The 21231-nt window shown below is 40.6% G+C and overlaps 1 long non-coding RNA gene across 1 annotated transcript; it reads right to left on the reverse strand.

Moving 5' to 3' along the window:
* Positions 1-8251: 8251 nt before the first annotated feature.
* On the reverse strand, positions 8252-15816 carry LOC136421648 (uncharacterized). Its single transcript, XR_010753482.1, has 2 exons — positions 15500-15816; positions 8252-9744 (listed from the first exon to the last, which is right to left on the reverse strand). It is a non-coding gene; the product is annotated as an uncharacterized lncRNA (long non-coding RNA).
* Positions 15817-21231: the final 5415 nt, after the last annotated feature.

The raw sequence follows: 21231 nt of genomic DNA on the forward strand, positions 1-21231 counted from the left end.
AGTGTCGTTCCGCCCCATCCCCTATCCGACTAGTTCAGACCTCACGATAAAGCTGTTCGACAAAGGTCTGGCCTGATCCAATTTCCATAGCACCTTGTGACCTCCATCTGGGATACCACCTGCAAGCATGGTTATCAAACTAGACAAAAGAGATCCTGCGAAGGAAGGCTGGTTCACACTCCACGGTTTCACCAAACAATTCTACAGGCGCTGTGCCAAACTACATCGAACCAAAAACAGGAAACACGTGAGAAGTTCGTTTACTTCAGGTCAACCACGGGCAGCTATAATTGTAGACTATGGTCAGGAAAACGTCCTTTTCAAGTTTTCCATCAAACATATCATGTGTTTTCTTACATCATGTTAACCACGTACATACACAACATTATAGCAAGACACCCCTCAGAGCCTTCAACAAACATGTCAGTGCCTACAAATTTGTCCAAAACAAAACTGGCTACAACACCTTCCTCTACGCACACGACGCTTTCGTAAGACTGCTCAAAATCGACTGGACGACATCTTCGAGCTTCACATTGCCCAAATGCCTTAAACAAACTCAAATCATCAGCGTGGATGGCATCACATTGGGATTCAGGAACTAGCAGCAGGGTGACGTCTAAGATTCTGATGTAAGTATTCTTGTTTAAGAAAAGACTTTTAAAAAGCCGTTAATTTCAATTTTATATATGACATATATTTCCATATGCATATTTTAATTTAAGAAATGGTAATAACTTTTAAAAGCTTGATACCAATTTACGAAAACGGTTTTTTTGGAAAGATTTGGTGCTAGTGCTGCGTGCTGCAAATTCCAAATGTAAGCAAAATGTTCCAAAAGTGTTAAAAATAAAGGTGCCAAAGTTTTCCACGATTTTTTTTAAGTATAAGAAGTAAAAATATTTCCAACCAGTTGCCCATCCCTTCCCTTAGCCGTACCCCGATCTGATAACTGACATGCAGGACAGAATAGCAAGTTTTGACAAACTGTTAACGACTTTTCACAGCACGAAACAAAGTCCGCACTCCATCCCTGTGCTTGATGAGCCATTTTCCCCAGGTGTAGACTAAAACATTCACAGTTTTTCCCAACAACCAGCCGTTAAGTCCTCTAGCTAGAAAGTTTATTAGAGGGTTTTTTTTTTTTTCTGAACGTAGCCAATTGCAGGACGAGACACTCCAGCGGGAGATAGACAGGGTAAAGAAATATGCCTGGCACACGCTGATTCACAGATATCCCGCAAAACTACACAAAACACTGAGAAAGCTGGTCAAGACGGAGCACCGTGTTCGGACCAAGAAGCAAGTGGTACTACCTTTTCATCTGTGGCGTATTTCTGTCTCCAATTCGCGTCGGAACAAGAAGTTGGAGAGCAGATCCGCCAAATGATGATGAGGCCCGAAGAGAAGCGAAAAAAGTGGAGGCAACCCTCGAGAACCGGGCTTTTCCTAAGTGAAGCGCATGGGCGCCCAAACCACATGCCGCCTATGGCCCCCAGCCACCTCCCTCCCTAGGCTATCCCCGCAAGCCACGACACTCGTGGAACCAAGGGCAGGGACCCAGAGGATATGGACCGCCCCAGCACCCTGCCGAGCCGGAACCAAAGAGACTCCCGGGTACCAGGTATGTTATAACTGCAACAATAGGATCACATAAGCAGCGATTGCTTCGCACTTCGAAAGAAAAGCAAGTAAAGCTACGGATAACTAGGTTACATACTGTAGGAGACAATAGTTAACTGAAGTTTGCCTGTTTGTAATGTTCTGTGTTAGTTTTCCTTGCTCCCATCCAGAAAAGATGACTATGCTAGGAATGGTGGGCTACCTTGGCAGGCTACCTCCCTCCACTTTTAGGGCCCTATTCACAACAATTCACATTTTTCACACTTTCCAATATTCAATGCCAGGGTGCCGCAAAATCGATTTTACAACAATTCTTCTTAGCGTGCGAAAAACCAACAGAAAACCCAAGTAGGAGGGCGGTAGAACACAGGAAGGTACATTATCTTTTGTGTTAATTCTCATCAAATATGCCATAATTACAATACTTTATATACTGGGGGAGAACAATGTTTTAAGGTTTTTAACGGTGATTGTCTATACAAGCAAGGAGATTTTATCTTGATAAGTTGAACTGTTTCATTTCAAATCCGGCAATGTTTTCCTTCCAAAGACTTTTATTAATAATGAGCATTGCATTGATTTCTAGGCGATTAGAATTCATGAATAAACCGTGCTTACCAATTTGAAGCGTGCAGAGTCTATTCCTTACTTTCACGCTTAGAAGAATTGTTGTAAAATCGATTCTGCGGCACCCTGGAGGTGCATCTTGGGAAGTGTGAAAAAGGTGAATATTAATCCAGGCTTGGTATTAAAGGGATCACTCCAACAATCCACCTGTAGACTGCTCCCTGTGATAATTCCTCCTCCTCCATACTCATCCTAGAGACATTTACACCCCAGTTTATACTAGACTATATTTAGTGCAGATGAACCAGCGCATTATGGTAAGTGACTTTTAGTCTTGGGAGACGGCTGAATTTGTGTCTGATGACAGGTTGGCAGAAAGACCTGTCCAATCCGGACAGCGGAGAAATCTGTCTGGTCCGGTTAGACAGATGGGGCCCCCTGACCATCTGATGTATTGCCGTATATCCTAACATTAAGTGCACTGATTGGATAAATGGGGTTCTGCATGCAAATCTCATTATTCATGCAGCATTCAGAAAGATTAGCGACAGTGTTGTCTTTTCAACTTCCTTGGCGACACAGCTTAGGCAGGCAGTAAATTGCTGGCGAGGTCTGATCATATGGCTGCTAGCAGGTCACCGAGTGTCACCACAATTAGCCAATGACAGACGAGGTTTTGTGGGTTATCATCATGCAAAATACTAAGAGGGAGACTGATTTGTGTTATCAGTGGTGTTTTAATCTTAGCAAAAAAACAACTTCTTCCCGCTGGCACGCGTTATTATACAAGCCTGCGTGGGGCAGCACGCAGCACGTATCAACAATGCATGTTTCACACTAGGGGTGGGTACCGCTACAGAAACTTCCGGTCCAGGTCCAGTGGGTCTGTACCAGATTAAAGTAGTGCAGCAGTACATTTTATTTTAGATAGTGAGACCTACAAATTATGTTCAAATTGTATGTCAGAATGAAATAGCTATTTTCAGTGCACACTATTAAATGTGCAGAAAGGAAACAAAGATGTAACAAAACATTTTATTCCAAGGTAACTTTTATCTCACAAAAGAGATTCAGAGGAAACTTGTCCTTCTTGGGGTACAATGTAATTGACAACTAGACATCATGACCAACAAATGATCCTGCTTTAGAGGCTTAACAGTTTTCAGCAGTTCTAAGAATTTGCTAGCTTATCATGATAAAGCTAAAACAAAAAGTAATATGACTATGGGCACATGATATAATTTTTTAGGTTCACAATTTGTCTCTACATGTAACTAGACTCGCCTCGCCGTCTGTTGACTTATCCTTTAAGTGTTACTAGATATCATTCACAGCTAACGTCTTTGAAAGAGAGCAACCATGATTCGTTAAATCTGCTGTTATTATGTGACCACCTATTTCACACAATGAAACTAGCGGGGCCATGTGAGGCACGCCCGGCACCCAAACTCTGATCCTCCTGCCTATGGGCTTGTATTTGTGCCACAGGACCCCTCTGTTCGATATGACTCTTTCAAAAGTGTTCGAATTAAACGCACACGCAAGCGAAGAATTATTTTTAAGCTAATAAGTCATTTCAAGATGTATGCTTTGCAATGAGTTAGTTTAATATGTAGCTGTGTCACCAATAATGTTGAAAAGACTACACTCTCACTAATCTTTCAGAATCCAGTGTAAACAATGAGATTTGCATGCAGACCCCCAATCATCCAATCAGTGCACTTCATGTTAGGATATACGGCATGCAACACGACGGACTGCTTGCAATTCTATCGCCTTCTTCCAGGAAGCTCAACCTGTCTAATGGGACCGGACAGGTTTTTCTGCTGTCCAGACCGGACAGGTCTTTCCGCCAACCCGTCAGATGACTCACAGGACCTGACTATCTACATAACTATTACTAGTAATGTAGTTAATATGAGGGTACCACAGAAGATCATTGGAGTGCTGTTCTCAAACTTCCAAGTTATTGGTGGGATCTGAGTCACCTAACACTGTGAGGAAATATTTGCATGGCTGATTAGTACATGTAATATTTGCATGACTCTTTGGTCTGGACACCGGGTAAGGTACTGTATGTGTAACACTTGTATGCATACATGACTCTTTGGTCTGGACACCAGCCAGTGCTGGAAATACTGGGTCATGTGCACTTTTGTGCTACCAAAATTGAAGCTGTGCACCTAATGTTAGTCTGCATGAATGTTAGTCATGAATTGTAATAGCAGACAGTGAGTCATCCAGGCCCCCTGGGGGCATTTGTCCTAGAAAACTGGGACAGTCAGCCACAGGTGTCAGACAGATGTAGTAAGTTCAGTTGTATATAGCCAAAATTTCCACAATTGGTTGCTTTTCCTTGGTTTTGCAGAAAAAAAATACACATTTTATTCTAACATGGAAAGACAAAACAAATTTTTGTACTGCAATGAAAAAAGAGGGACAGTCACATTCCAGAAAGACCACTGCAAGAAGTTGGTAACAAGAGCAAGAGGTAGACATCCTAGTAGTTAATGCAGGTCAGCTGACAGTTCGTAGACATATAAAACTGCTATCTCTCTGGTCACACTCCTCAGGTTAGGTACTGCACAGATGATATTTGTATGGCTCTTTGGTCTGGACAGCAGGTAAGGTATTGTTGCATAGTTTGTAGACCTGGGAACAGGATTAATATTCTTGACATTTGCACGGGTGACTGGGTGTTAACTTAAGTGTGTTATTAGAAGTACATAACTCAGAACATTTCTCTTTTTTTTTCTCCAGGGATTGATGTCTGAAAAGGTGAAATGGGAGATGGAGCTCTTTATGCATCACTGTCATCTGTCTAGAATAGTCAAGGCACCAGCATTAATTAGTAACAACATTATTGGTCTGGCTGAAGAGAATATTGAGAAGATGGAATCGACATGTGCAATGGTTAGAAATAGAGTGTCATAATGAACTGTAAAATACCAAAAGTCTGTTGGTTTGATTTGGTCCCATTCATGCCTAGTCCTCTGAGTGGCACATGTCTAGGACTAAGTCTCTAAAACTGTATAAAGCATATAGTGAATGTACTCTGTATCAGCTCAATATTTTGCATCCTGCTATACCATCAGTACTAAGTGTGATACTGTAAGTATGCTTCTCTAATAGGAGTAACAGTTGTTTTTAGAGCATTTATTAAAACTACCTCTATTCACGCTATTGTTTCAAAAGTCTTTTGTCGACAACGTTGCCCAACAATAGTGCAATTGAGTCTGTGCAGACATGCCGGTCACAGAAACGTACATTTTGACCAAAGAAACTCAAGCGGGGCACCCCTGAACGAAAAATTAGATTTTTTTTAATTTCGATGACGGTAACGGATTTAACCAACAAGGGTGTCATTGAGTCTGTCCAGACATGCCGGTCACAGAAATATTCATTTTGATGTAATGAATTCTAGGGGGACCCCCCTGAACGAAAAATTTGAATTTTTGGAATTTCGATGACGGTAACGGATTTAGCCAACAAGGGTGTCATTGAGTCTGTCCAGACATGCCGGTCACAGAAATATTCATTTTGATGTAATAAATTCTAGGGGGACCCCCCTGAACGAAAAATTTGAATTTTTGGAATTTCGATGACGGTAACGGATTTAGCCAACAAGGGTGTCATTGAGTCTGTCCAGACATGCCGGTCACAGGAATATTCATTTTGATGTAATAAATTCTAGGGGGACCCCCCCTGAATGGAAAATTAGAATTTTTGGAATTTCGATGACGGTAACGGATTCAGCCAACAAGGGTGTCATTGAGTCTGTCCAGACATGCCGGTCACAGAAATATTCATTTTGATGTAATAAATTCTAGGGGGACCCCCCTGAATGGAAAATTTGATTTTTTGTAAAATTTCGATGACGGTAACAGATTCAGCCAACAAGGGTGTCATTGAGTCTGTCCAGACATGCCGGTCACAGAAATATTCATTTTGATGCAATTAATTTTAGGGGGACCCCCCTGAACGAAAAATTAGAATTTTTGGAATTTCGATGACGGTAACAGATTCAGCCAACAAGGGTGTCATTGAGTCTGTCCAAACATGCCGGTCACAGAAATATTCATTTTGATGTAACATATTCTAGGGGGACCACCCTGAATGAAAAATTAGATTTTTTTTAAAATTCGATGACGTTAGCGGAAATATAGACGGCAATAACACATGCTAACAGCGCCAATTCAGTTGATTCATGCGCTTCAGTCAAAAGTCGTTTGGAAATATAGACGGCAATAACACATGCTAACAGCGCCAATTCAGTTGATTCATGCGCTTCAGTCAAAAGTCGCTAGGATACCATAAACTGTTTTTTGGAAATACTGTAGTTCTTGTTTCTTTCACTGTAACTTTAAGTTCACTGTTTTCACTGTCACCGCTGGACCGTGAACTTATCATCACAGTGAAAAACCTATTTATGATTCCTTCACACATCCTTTCTGCAAGTCACTTGCCGCCACCGTGAAGTTAAAGTTCAGTGAAAATGTCCATTTTTCTTACACCGTGAAAGTTTGCTACCGTGAACTTAAAGTGAATTACAGTATACTTTTTCAAACGTATCAAAAAGGATTTAGGAAGATCGAAAAATCAAATAACGATTTTTTACTAATTTTCTACATCATCATTGATGAAAAAAAGGTTTAAACTCGGCAATGAACGCAATTAATACAATGCGTTGTGCTGTACACGACTGTAGGTTAAAAATGAAGACAGATAAATTGCGTATATTCTCAAGAAGAATGACGGGAGGGCAAAAGTATTAAAATCGATGATAGATCAACATATTAGCTTACTGCTGTGAAAGTTTCATCGAAAATTAGCACTTCCTTCTCGTTTTACAAAGCAAAGTGGAGTTCCGTTAGGTGCGGCTCAAATCTACACAGAATTGTCTATGCGAAAGACAGCCGTTGTAAGGCGGCTTCGGTTTTCGCAAGACTGGGCGTCTTGGCTTTTCAAATCTCCCCTAGAAAACAACGGATTTCTCTCAAATTTGGCCGAAATGTTCATGGAAGCTTACTGAGTCGTTGTATGAATTCCCATGCGTTTACCGCTACTGGTTATTGAGTGATTAACAGTTGATTTTCGTTCATTGAATTATTGCTTTCTGGCAACACTTTCCCTACGATAAAAGTTTACATTTCTCCTAAAGTATTGAGTGCAAACACTCAGAAAAGAATGGTTGATACCACCGAAACGTTTTCAGCAGATTTATATGAAAAATTGTGTCAATTTCACGATGTAAATCACTAAGTTGCATCATTTTTATGATGTCGGACTTTTCCGTTTGACCGTGCTGCAAAATAACGATATTTTGATAATCTATATCCTCAAGCAGAAACGTGGAATAGCAAAACTGCTAAAAGCACAGACAGATGAGCATATTGACCTACTTTTGTAAAAGTTTCATCTACAAATATCACTTCCTTCTTCTTTTATGAAGGAAAACGCAGTTCCGAAAATCGAGCTAGATAAGTCAGTGTGACAGATAGCGGCCTCGCTTTGCCCGAGACTGGGAACTCTTGGAATGCAAGGAATCTAGCTGACATATTCATGGCAGTCATTGTATGAATTCCCAAGCGATGAGTACAATTGGTAATGGAGTTACTAACAGTTGACTTTCCGATGATAAATCATACTTCCTGGCACAACTTTTAAACGCAAGCTGAAACATTGGGTGAAAACACTCAGAAAGACAGCAGTAATTACACTGAACTCACTCTAGATGAGCATATTACCCTACTTTTATGAAATTTTGATTGAAAAGTATCCATTTCTTCCTGATTTATGACGGAAAACGCACTTGACCATGACTCCACAGGTTTTCAAAACACCGTGCCTATCACATGACACTCGACAGGTGTCAGATAGCTTTTCTGAATACCAAAAAATTTATTGTTACCTTCGCCAAGAGGCCATTTATTCTAGAATTTTTATGTATGTATGTTTGTACGTATGTGGTTTCGCAGCATAACTCAAGAAGCTATGCGACGTTTTCGAAATGAAATATAGCTATGTACAATGCACACAAAAGCTATTGGAAGCAATAGAGTGAATAGGGCTAGTACAGTTTTAATAGCTGTTCTAAAACATAAGTGTTACTGGTACTCCTGTAATTCACTTTATCTTCACAGTAGCACAATTTGACAGTGTAAGGAAAATTGACATTTTCATTGAACCCAAACTTCACGGTGGCAGCAAGTGATCTACAGAAAGGATGTGTGAAGGACTCATAAATAATTACAACAGTTTTTTTTAATGATAAGTTCATGGTACAGAGATAACCGTGAAAACAGTGAACATAAAGTTTCAGTGAAAGAAACAAGAATACTCCTATGGGAGAAGCAAACTTACAGTATTATCGGACTATTCAGTATTACACTTACCAACAGAATACAAAATATTGAGCCGAATATACAGATACACTATATGCTTTATACAGTTTTAGCAACTTATTTCTAAACATGTGTCACTCAAAGGACTAGGCATGAAAAAGGATCAAATCAAAGTTGAAACCAACACAGACATATATGGTACTATTTCTAACCATTCTATGTGTTGATTCCATCTTTTGATATATTCTCTTCAGTCAGAGTCAGACCAATGATGTTCTTAATAGGCTCAACCATGATGACAGCTGTATTTATAGAACATATATACATACACACACATATATATATATAACAGAGACTTTTGGCTTCCTTGTTGAATCAGTCATAACTGTGGTGCCACTGACATGCTTTTTCCACGTGCCTTTTCGGGGTCACCCTCACTCTCATTGACTTCTGTTATGATAACAGTCTAAGGGATTACTAGTAGCTTAAACAACAATGCAATTGAAATTGGTTATGTATTGTGTTATTACATATAAAAAATACATGCATGGGTACAAAGAAAGCTGTCAAATACTTGAACAATTGCACTTACTGACAGGTTACTGTAGTCCTGTAATGCATATTGACTGTTACTTATAAGAGACACGCAAACTGGGTGCCCACAACTGTGCATTAATGATACATCTTCAATCTAGTAAAGACCTATGAATTTTCAAAGCATCTGGATCAGAGTCATTGCCATTGCAATAACTACATACACATGTACAGTGCACAGGGAATTTTTTAAATGTTTTTTTAATCAGTTTGTCAACCTGATGTTGTCATCGATTCCACGAAGAAAGGGGGCTCGTACATCATCAACATACAAATCAAAAATAACAATACACAAAAGAGAGTCACATCACAATCTTGCCTCGAATTTACATTTTGTCATCCGCTTTAACATTATCATCATCACATTTGTTTTCATATTGAAATTAAATTGCAGGAAGGATTTCTACATGGGTAAACTTTTACTAGCTGTTAGACAGACTCAATGTATTGTTTAAGCCTCAATGCATGATAAAAGATAGGACTTGGTTGGTGTTGATACATGACTCCTCCATGCAGTCGAATCAGGTAATCCATTGTTGTCATCTCATGTGTACATATACATGATATTGGACATTGATGGGCTGCCTGGGTTGAATATTGTCAGCAGCCTCAGCACCTATAGAAAGAAGAACAAAAAAGGTGAAGGTTTAATGTCTTATAATCTTATGACAACTATAAAGACCTAATGCACTACAGAGAATAGTCTTGGCAAGTTAAGCCTTTGACGCTTGTCCCTGTGACTGCTCACTCATCAAGAACTCTGATCTAGATTTGTCAACACACACACAAAAATACTTGTGCTCATATTCACACAAACATATATATATATATATATATATACACACACACACACACACATTATAAACACACACATGCTCATTTTCACACACATATACACATACATACACACACACACACTCACACAGCTACACTCAAACACCCACAATTACACAAATTCACACAAACATGCACTCATTCACACACATACATGTATATATTCAAACACACACACATGTATATATATAAATATATATTCAAACACACACACACACACACACTCACACACAATTTTCAAACACACACAAATACAGAAATTGATTTGTTTTGTACCACTGTGGTAAACGGCCTCAATTATCTGCATACTAATGTGTATGTATCACTATGTTATTTAAAAGGAAGGGTGAGTGACTCAGTGTATTTGGATTTATTTCTGCTTGTAAAATAGACCGATAAAGTAGTAAGTGTATCATTGTCATTTTAACTACCAAGTCCTTCATTTCAGGACAGACTGAATTTACATACATGCAGCTAGATATGCTCTTTCCTGTGTGAAAATTTGCTCTTTCCCACAATTGTACTATAAAATGGAATAAGATATTGTCTGTTGAGTACCACTGTATGTATGAATACAGGGCAAGCTGGCTTATTGGCTATAGTACAACCAGCTGCCCCTGCATACTTGTAAAGGTAAAAGTTAATTTACACTGAAGGGAAAGTACATACTGTACATATAAGTAACAGATCATAGACTCTGTTCATACCAGGAGTAATGTGAACCAGGGTTTACCCAGGCACTGAGTCAGAGATTGATTCCTATTCAGGATTCCTGGTATAGGGATGAATGGTCAGAATCAGGATTAATCCTGAGGTAAGCCCCCTTCCCCCACAGAGCTTGATACTAGTATTCGGACCATTCAAATCCTGTTGAAAAATTGTATGATATGAAATATCACAGTATACATGTTGTGTTACATGTAATTTAGGTGAAATTTGGAGCACAAAATCTGATCATAATGAGTCTGAATATCTTTCACCATAGATAGTGATGGGATTCTTGTCCAAGGATGAAACAGTGCACAGTGCTTTGTGGGTCACAAGGACAATTGCATCATAGACTATAGTCACTATACTGTGGGAATGGATCCTGTTTAGCTTTCTGACAATACTACTGACTTTTAAACTAAAGGGAACTGTGTATGGATGGGAATAATCCAATAAATACCAGGACTGGTATAACAGGAAACATCATCAGATCAGACTTAGGACGAGGCATGTTGCTTTATGGTAACAGGGAACAGTTTGCAGGATTATTAAAGAAATAAAGACCAACTGAGTTCAACACTAAGAAGATGTTTTCGACTTGAGCATATTTTCAAAAAATCTGAGAACCAACAAATTAAATTGCTGTGGCCCCAATGTCCCTCTCTTATATGTCACATGTTGGGTTCCCGAAAAATGGCCCCAAGGCTATTCATGGGGGTTTGGCCTGTAATGGAATTTCTTTTAGAAAAAGATGGGGCAATCTATGGGTAGGCTGGAGAAACTGATGATATTGATGGACCTATGATGGGCGTGGTGACATGCACACACACACACACAGTATACATTCAACAAGCACACAAGCACACAACATATTATATACCAATACTCATACAGACATGCACACTACCAGTATCACACATACTCACAAACACTAAATTAAATACAGTCTGTATATCTGTATTCAAGGTGTGAGACAATTCTGTTATGAGTTTGTGTCATACAGTCTACAGAGCCTCAGTCATTGCCTGGCCCATCAAACTTCCAGCTTTCTTTACTTTCCCTTGTACCCCTCCCATTCCATTCCATTGTGTACTTAGAATTTTGTTTATAAAGAATCCAAAATTGGTGGCTTTTCTACCACTTAGTAGTATTGGTGGAGTTCTGTATATTGCTGCGACCAAGCTATAGCTGTGTACATGTACCTATTTTACACGGGTTTATATTAGGTACAGGTCCACACCTGAGCCTGTACCTAAACTACTTGTTCGGAAAATGGTAGATTTTCAATAAGGACAAAAGCATGTTTGAACTGGTAACAACATAATATTTATCTGTGCTAGGTATTATTTTTACGAAAACAGAGATGAAAACTTGACTCCAGCCTTGCAAATGTTTTATGTGCTGGAGTATATTATGTAGATGTGGCTTTAGTTTAGTGCACTGCCAGAGTAATTTCATAGTAATTTCATCTGTCAAAGTGGCCATCCCCTGAGTCAAGCTTGACCTGATTAGTACCTGTCCAGTACCGGTCCACCAGGGCTCAGGTATTTTGGACCTGTACCCTAATTGATTGTACCCGGTACTGTATCCATACAGTGTACCGGTACACAGCTTTAGTAGATCAAGCACTATACTAGTAATCTCCTTACCCCATCCCCCCAGCAGTTGCCTTCCTTCCAGCCAAGGAGGTTAAATATCTAACCTCCTTGCTCCAGCCTACCCGAGGCTTGACCCAGTTTCTCCTCAAGGTAAATTCCATAAGAGGCCAAACCCCCATGCATAGCCTTAAAGCCTAGAAAGGGTAGGCGCCCACCCCACTAGCTAAGCCCTGGGGTAGCCACTTTTTCCGAAATGCTGTCACGTGTTTGAATAGTCCTATAACAGAACACAGCATGTTTATAAAATCTCCTCACTACTAATAATGCATATTGGGTAAAGCATGATGCTTTTTCAAGCAGCTAGTGGCATTGCAATGTGGCTTTGCTACAGCTATCGTTTTTGGACAATCACACCGGGTCACCCCCACTCTTCTCGATAAGTGTGTTGGGTCATTTCTTTTACATGCAGACGTTTGGCGCTTGAAGCTTATGCCTGAAGCTCCCTCATACACAGAGCTGCTGGACACCTGCCCACCATGCAAAATGACAAATGCAATATATAATCCCTTACAACGAATATATGAAGAGGGCAAAACAAGGAGCCCTGTATGTTGGCAGTTGATTGTTTCGAAGTTTCTTTTGTTTTTTCCTAACAATGAAATAGTCTCTGCACAGTAGGGCAGAGTGGGTAAAGACAAGATGGTATGGCTGTAAGTTCTGAATCATAGTGGTTAGAACCATTGGAGTCTGGAGGCGGGGGGGCTTTCAATGAACAATAATCCAGGATTGGGCCATCCTTATACAATACAAGAGACTATATATATGAAAAAAGGGGAAAAAATGGTTGTGATCCTTTCTTTAGTAACATTTTCTTAATGGTGGAAAGTGTCTGTGTTACAGTACCGGTCATGATCACGAAACATGCATCAGAAATCTGCAGTACGTTTACCAGAAATTCGTGAAATTTTTGCAAAACCTCAGTTGCTTCCGAAGAACTGTTGGTTGCGTAATGAAAAATTGTCTGGACGCTCGGATTGCGGAAGTTCTTCCGCAGAAGAAATCTAGATCTTCAGCAGGATTCTAGTTCTGAAATTGCATGGTACGTGTTGGTCCATACACCGCTGGAAGAGTCCATTCTTGTATGAGGGGGACATTTTCAAAAATTCAATTTTGGGCTTGGTTGATTATTAAAAAGGTCCAGTTTGTTTTTTGAATGGTCCAGTATGAATATGGGTGCCTGGAAGAGCCCATTCATGCATAGGGTTTCAGACTGGAGAGATCTGACTGGTCTTCAATTCAATTCTTTATTCAAATACCAACATTGCAGACATACAACAAACGTTAGCCTGGATGACGTTGATATGTTCTTACTTTATAATAGTTGAATGTTATTTTGGAATGCTCCATTTTTGCATTAGAACAGTCGCTTTTTACATGGGGAGGGAAATCGGCGATACATGATGTATTTGCTCGTGCAAATGTTGCCTTTCTAGTTATAAATATGAATTGGTATTTTTTTCTTTTATTTGAGTTGACTGTGTGATAGTTGTGTGCCAATTTGTTAAATTAGAAATAGAGAGAACGCTAGCGGCCCAAAAAAAAGACCCCTTCCAATGAAATGGTATGGCTAACCTGCCACGTCACAAAATCAAGATGGCGGACACCACACATGCCGACGAACCAGCAAAGGTTTTGCTACCCAAACCTGTAACTAGAAAGGCCGATGTTTGCTACCGAACAAATACAGCATATTTCACCCCCTCCTCATGCAATAATGGACGTTTTGCTCGTGTGTTCCTGCAACGTGACCTCTGGTAACCCGGCCAAATGGAACATGTGTTCCATTTGGCGGGTTCGTACCAAGTTTAAAGACCCGTGGGTCCGTACAAAGTTTAAAGACCCGCAGGTCCGTACGAAGTTTAAAGACCCGCGGGTCCGTAAGAAGTTTACAAAGCCACAGAAATGAAGATTACAGACCTGCAGATGGAGCCTTCTGATTGGTCAACGAAATCTAGCTATATGATAGTTTATAAACCTCAGTGTGCTGTATGAACTTGTAAGCACACAAAAATTGGTGCAGTTATCCGGCATAAGTGACAATGCGCCGTGCAGATATGCGGAGTCACTAACAATAGAGAGAATGGGACCCGGTTTGGGATTCGGTGCAATTTAATGTAGTGTGCTTTAATCCGTTGCGCAATTAAGTGGCTTCTACTGTATTTGCATTTTTGAAACTGGTTGCAGCTAATGGGATACTGGTTGTCCCTGTTGATACTGCCTTGCCACTGATAGATCTGCTGGGAGATTAGGTAAGGCAGGGTAGCCTCTAAAAGTCCTCATGCAACAGCAGCGTATACTTCTAGTATTTTTTTGGGGGGGGGGGGGGTACACGATTTCTTACATGGGCCAAAGGTCCATACTAATGCCCACTTTAACTTTAAGGCAACATAAGTCACTCGGCGGTGAAACACCCTAAGCCGGCATAAAGAAATCATGTTACATCACCCCAAATATATCAAATGTATATGCTGACATTCCAGGAAGTCTACGAAGGAGGCTAATTATAAGATCAAGATTATTAAAATCTGAATTAACCTCATTGCTTGCTAAGACAGGGATGAATGCCAGGATATAATAACCAACAGTCATATGAGCACACATGGGTTCACCCATAGTAATAGTCTCCGGCTAGTTGGGTAACCCTGGCATGTACGTAGATGCATACTGAACCTATAGATAAATAAATGAATGCCAAGATACTATACTATAGTTAAAAGGACTTGGCTATCTGTAAGTGTAACGTTAACATGAAATTGTTCACTGCTTCCCAATTCCAGGACAATCTTGGTCACCCAGGGCTCCTTCTTTTATTTCCACCTACGATTGAATTAGACAATTAGAAAACTGCAGCTGGACGCTGTAGTAATACTAGTATTTAAACGTTACATGTTTTTAACGTTCATTGTTTTTTGTTGTTGTGGTCCTTGTTTAACGTCTATTATATCGCTAGACGTGGTCTCTTGGTGCTGGGTTACGCTTGGTTCAGTTACGAGTCAATTGTCTCTACATGTAACTCTTGGTGACATGTTTTGTTTTGTTTTCTAACCGTTTAATAATTAAGAGATTACGATATGTTTGGACAAATATATATCCTCCTTGGTTTGGAAGGATAGTTCCATGCGTAATTGTCATCAACGGGTTAAGTGGAACCTGGAGTAAGACCTAACTTACCTGCAGTTGGGGTTAAGTGAAATGAATATGTTTGGAAAGGTAGATCCAGGCGTTTGTTCCAGTACGCTAGCTCCTCAAAGCGCCGAGGACTGGGCTGCGATCCGAGAGCGGCCATCTTGAGGTCACTTCTCTAGCTGGGGTCATTCCCGTCATGCATCGTGCCTCTACTAGCCCGCCACCATACGGTCCGCCGTTTATCCTGGCCCGACTTTATCGACTAACGCTGTCATCTCCGGAGCAAAGGATGACATCTCAACACAGTTACTACCGACTAACGGTGCACACCGTTATCCCATAGTTACTGTAAACGCTGTCTGTATGGGGTGAGGTTAAACCAACTTTAAGTAACGAAACGAGGTGGTAGCCTGACAGATTATCAAAGTACAGCCACCTCACAGTATTTTGCAGGTTAGTAGCAGCTTGTAATATCATGATTATAGGCAAAAGTAGCTTTTTGTTTGGCAAACGGTAGCTTTTAACAACAGATATGTGTGATAAAAAGATTTGCTTATGGCAGTAAGGTCTACCAAAGAGTGGAAACTAGCAAGGCAGGTATGGCCTACAGTAGGCCATGTAAGCAGTAGTCTTGAATAAGCATTTTACAAGCGTCTTATCGAAGATGAGTACCGTTTTGTTATAGAGTTCCCGTTTCTGAAAAGGTTCAACGTTTTTACCTTCTTATTATGCCAAACAACCAAGTCCGTACAAGTTTATAGAGTTGATGGGGGGGGGGGGGCTTCTACTGAGGTAGTTAGAAGGCTGCTTGTAAAGGAACTTGTATATGTTCTAGCTTATCCCCTAGCTGGCATTTTCAAGAAGTCTCTAGAAGGTGGTCAACTTCCTGGTGACTGGAAAGTGGCACATATACCCCCATTCATAAAAAGGGCAGCAGACAAGACCCTGGAAACTACCGCCCAGTCAGTCTGACTTCTGTGGTAGTGAAAGTCCTTAAATCCATCATTCGAGATGGCGTAATAGAACACCTGATGACTAACAACCTACCCACCGACGCCCAGCACGGTTCGTACCAAAGAGATAATGCACAACACAACTACTGATGGTTATGAATGACTGGACTGAATGCATGGAGAGTGGGAACCAGTGGTTTGTTAAACTTGCTTATGAAGTGGGCGACATATACTCAGTTGGATGAAGGATTTTCTCCGAGTCAGGAAACAGAGAGTATTGATAGATTGGATGCAGTCTACATAGCTGGATGTCAAGAGCGGATACCACAAGGAAGTATTCTCGGTCATGTTCGTGGTTTTTATCAATTATCTACTGGATGCTGTATGTATAACTGCAAATCGTTGCGGACAATAGCAAAATTGACAGACCCATTGTCTCAGATGAAGACCAAGAATCACTACAGCAAGACCTCCAAGCCGTAAAGAACTGGTCGGAAGTGTGGCAGCTCCCTTTCAACGCAGGAACATGTAGAGTACTCCACCTGGGGAGAAGTGACCAGAGAGCTAATTACAGCTTGGGGGGTCATGTGCTAGAACACACAGAAGTGGAAAAAGATCTGGTTGTCCAAGTGGATGAGGGACTTTCCTTCCATGCCACCTCTGCTGGAGCAGCACAGAAAGCGAACAAGGTTCTAGGTTTAGTGAAGAGAACATTCTTCAAGCTGGGCAATGAGACAGTCCCATTACGATACAAGACCATGGTCAGGCCGCACCTTGAGTACGCAAATGAAGCACGGGGACCTCACTTCAAAACAGACTGCAGTGAAGAAAGTGCAATGCACAGCCTCTAGGCTGGTACCGTCGCTAAAATCCCTCCCATACAGTAATAGGCTGGAAAAGTTGAGGCTCCCGTCACTTAAGTTTAGAAAAAGATAGAGGATATGGGTCAGGCTTATAAGATTGTAACCGGGAAAGAAAACATACATCCTAAACTTTTCTTCCAGTCTGGGAATAAGGACAAAGCAGGAGGCAACTGTTTCAAGTTGAATGTGCCACTGGCAAAAACTTCAGTAGGTAGGAAGTCTTTTGAAACCAGAGTTGTCAACAGTTGGAACTCGCCGCCAGATGATGTAGTTGAAGCTGAATCAGTGAACTGTTAAACAAGGCTAGGTTTGCATTGGGGAAAGAAGAGATACCTTCCAGAGTGAGAAGCTAGTGGGTGACAACACATGACTGGCCTACTTCACCGAAGAATCCCCAAGGTATCCCTCAAGGTATTAACCCTATCTAGACCGGGCTTTTTTGAGACTTCTTGGACCGGGAGGGGGCTCTTTCGACCCCCCCTTCATAACTTCCGAACGGTATGCTTTATCATCACCAAATTTGCAGGGAGTGATGTTCGCGTGAAGTTTTATAATTCCTGTAATTTTGGTGACGTTATGACGTAATATGACGTTATTATGACGTCATCGATGTGATTTTATTGGCTAAATAGGGAATTCCCATAATATGTAAAAGTATTAGACAAAATAGTGCGTATTGTTGATTTAAAGGTATGCCAAGACATTTGACGTCAGTGGTGACTAAGTTGACGTCAAATTGACGTCGAAGAATGACGTCATGTGTTGTAAGCGACCCCCTGGGATCCGCCATCTTGGATCGGCCATTTTGAAATTTTTTAAAATACATTTTTTCCATGTATGACCCCAAATAACAATCAAAATAGATTAAAAACATTAATATAAATGTTTCTGGCTAAGAAAATTCCAGGTTGTGACCAATTTAAAGGCAAAAAAGCCTGTTTATACCAAAAATTATGATCTTGTCCGCCATCTTGGATTTTGAGCGATGACGTAATCAAATTAGCATAATTTATGAATATTAAATCATGACACTTACATTAAATCACATATGATGTTATAGATGTAGGAAACTAGTGTGATTGTGCAATACAACATTGGAAACAACTATGTTTAAATCGAAATTAGTGAGATTTGCATAAAATGCCTCTTCAGAAACCCTTTGCCATGGCAACACGAAAAATGATAAACTTATACTTTTATCATAATATTGTTGCCACCTAAATTTTAGGAAAAGTCACAAAGTTTGGTTGTCCTACCATACGTCGTTTGGCAGTTATACTATGTCAAAGTTGGCGCGGGCACTTTTAGCCCCCCCCGGTCTAGATAGGGTTAAGAACAGGCAAAATTAGGCACGGTTGTGGAGACCTCATGCTTAGTGACACGTGCAAAGAACACGTTGATCACATTTATTTAAAAAAATAAATATTTAATGACATCCAGCAAACCCATCTAAGCATAGCTGAGCCAGCCCCCACTGAGCCAAGGGCACAGTCCCCGAAGTCTGGGTTTCCAAGAGGCTGGACAGCTGAGAAAATAACCTTGCCCTTACACACCCTGAGTAAGCTGGATGTTTACAGCTAACAGAAAATTGACAATGATTTGAATCCAACTTGGTTTTTACTCTGTCACTTTCCACCATTCACTGTCAAGATAACATACAATTAGAACGGTCGTTAGAGTAGCTTCGTCGAGAAACTAAAGCTGCTTGGTTCAGAAGCACGGCTAGACAAACTAAAATTGCTACTTCGACATACACCGAATTCAAACCCATGCTATGTAAGAGCCATGCAAAGCTCTGCGTACACTTGAAACAGAAACGACAAAATAAATTGAGCGGATTTGAGTGTTATTGGGCAACAATGAAATACTTTTTGCTCTAAGATTATGTTCAGAAGCGACACAAGACAGTACAATGAGGACCGCTGTGTCGAACATAAATGGCGGGGAATATGGGAGGGGGCATGACTGAATCGAGTTGAACACTCGACAAAAAGCAAGCAAGCAAAATCCTCCTCAAAATGACAGTGTACCTCTTCGTCACAAGTACTAGTACATGTACAAAACGCCAACCATTCAGTGAAGTTATTCTCCGACAAGAGCTAAACAAAGAAACTGAAGAGCAGTGGTGTCACACCATTCTACAGCAAACGCAGCCAAGCCAACAGACAACTTCACTCCACAACGTCCGCAGCTGTACTGGCGTGAAAGACCACAGACGACCGAAGCGTACTTGTAATATTCATCCGCCGAGATATTTCACGGTCATCAACGTCGAAATGACCCGCAATAATAGGACTTTTACCCTTCGAATGTTCATCGTAGGGGGTATAAATTACAACATGTCAGATATGTCTTTAATAGTCAACATAATGACCTGTCAGTAGTTGTTCACTTCTTTTTCGGCCGGCGCGTGAATATGGTCGAGTGTGAGCAGTGATACAGCAGATGATGCTCACGTGAGATGGGCCGTACCAGTTTGCATCTGGGAATGAGCTTAACCTAATTAGGTCCGGGCTACTGTAAATGCATGTAAGTTCGCGTGATTTTGATTTTGCGCTAAGGCTATAGTAACATACTGCTACAATATTGGACACACGCAAATGTTTGCGGTGGCTTTAAGTATGCCGTGAAACGGTCGCCGTGGAAACCGCAAACATAAAACCACCGCGAACATTTCTGCATTTACAGTATTGGGGGGGGGGGGTGTCTTTTGTGGCCTTCCTCTTCGAACCCATTAACCACTTATCGTATGACCACCAAATATGAAGAGGATGGTATATAACTACAATATATGTAATAGAGAAAAGTTGTTGTCAAAGTGATGTGATATGACGTAATCATGACGTCATTTACTTGACTTTAGCCATAAACAACATTTAAGCAAAGGAAGACATAATTTAAATGATTGGTGAATAAATATTGCGAAATAGTGGAAATTTAGTACGAGCATCAGTCGGTAAGTTTAAATCATTTGGTTAAGGTATGAGGTGGTGGAACATGCAACATACACGTTAGGTCCCACAGGAAGATCGCTATTGATTTTGGCATTTTAACTTATTACACAGAGTCTCCACTTAACAGAATTCGACAGCTTACATTGGAGGTAAGAGTTGACATCCACTAAAGTAAAGACCCAGGATAAACAATGACCTTTTGCCAGCTAACCAAAGAACGGCTAAGGCAAAATAAGGGGTTTACAGATAAACGATGAGGATGCGGAAAAGAATTCATTTTGTCACCGAAAAGCCGACGTACAGAAAAGGGTTCCTTTAAGGTAGGTCTACCATATTCTTTTTGTGAAGTAATGGAATTCTGAATTTGCCTGGTCGACTAAGGATATGTAGTCTATGATATGTATGCGAATCTTTCAAATATGATATGACTTGAAGGGTAAAAAATGTTGGTTGGGTTTCATACGATTTATTTCTTTTAACATTGTTATTCGTCTTAAATGAGGGATAAATGCAAAATGACCTATCCCCTAAAGCAATGTAGGCTATTTCCCAAACTATTGACGCCCAATTAGGCAGTATCTAAATAATAAAATGCTCTCCTTGTGTTTATCTAATTACTTAACAGTGTTACTCCGTCCACGAACGCCAAACTTTGTCCTCATTCAGAGTCGAGGAGTGTCGAAGATTTTAAATCTTTAGATCCAGGGCTGATGTTTCGGTTCCGGAATTCCTTTAATTTATTCTGTACGGTATATCAGTTTCAGGTTCCCTGCAGCCTATTTCACTTTGACCCGTACAAGCATGTGACATTCTATAGGAGACAGCATATTCCGGAATTTTACAGCCGTCTGCATTCAGCTGTGTGCGGCATTACCAAGCGTTTTATATCGCACGATATAGAACGGACAAACCGCGTGCTAATTAGCAATCATCAGTCCGTCCTGCCCCCCTGTGGACCCACTCGGTTGTAAATGTTGCTATCCAGTGAATCTCCTTAGAATATATAG

The sequence above is a fragment of the Branchiostoma lanceolatum genome, chromosome 1 (assembly GCF_035083965.1).
Source record: "Branchiostoma lanceolatum isolate klBraLanc5 chromosome 1, klBraLanc5.hap2, whole genome shotgun sequence".
NCBI classification, from domain to species: Eukaryota; Metazoa; Chordata; class Leptocardii; order Amphioxiformes; family Branchiostomatidae; genus Branchiostoma; species Branchiostoma lanceolatum.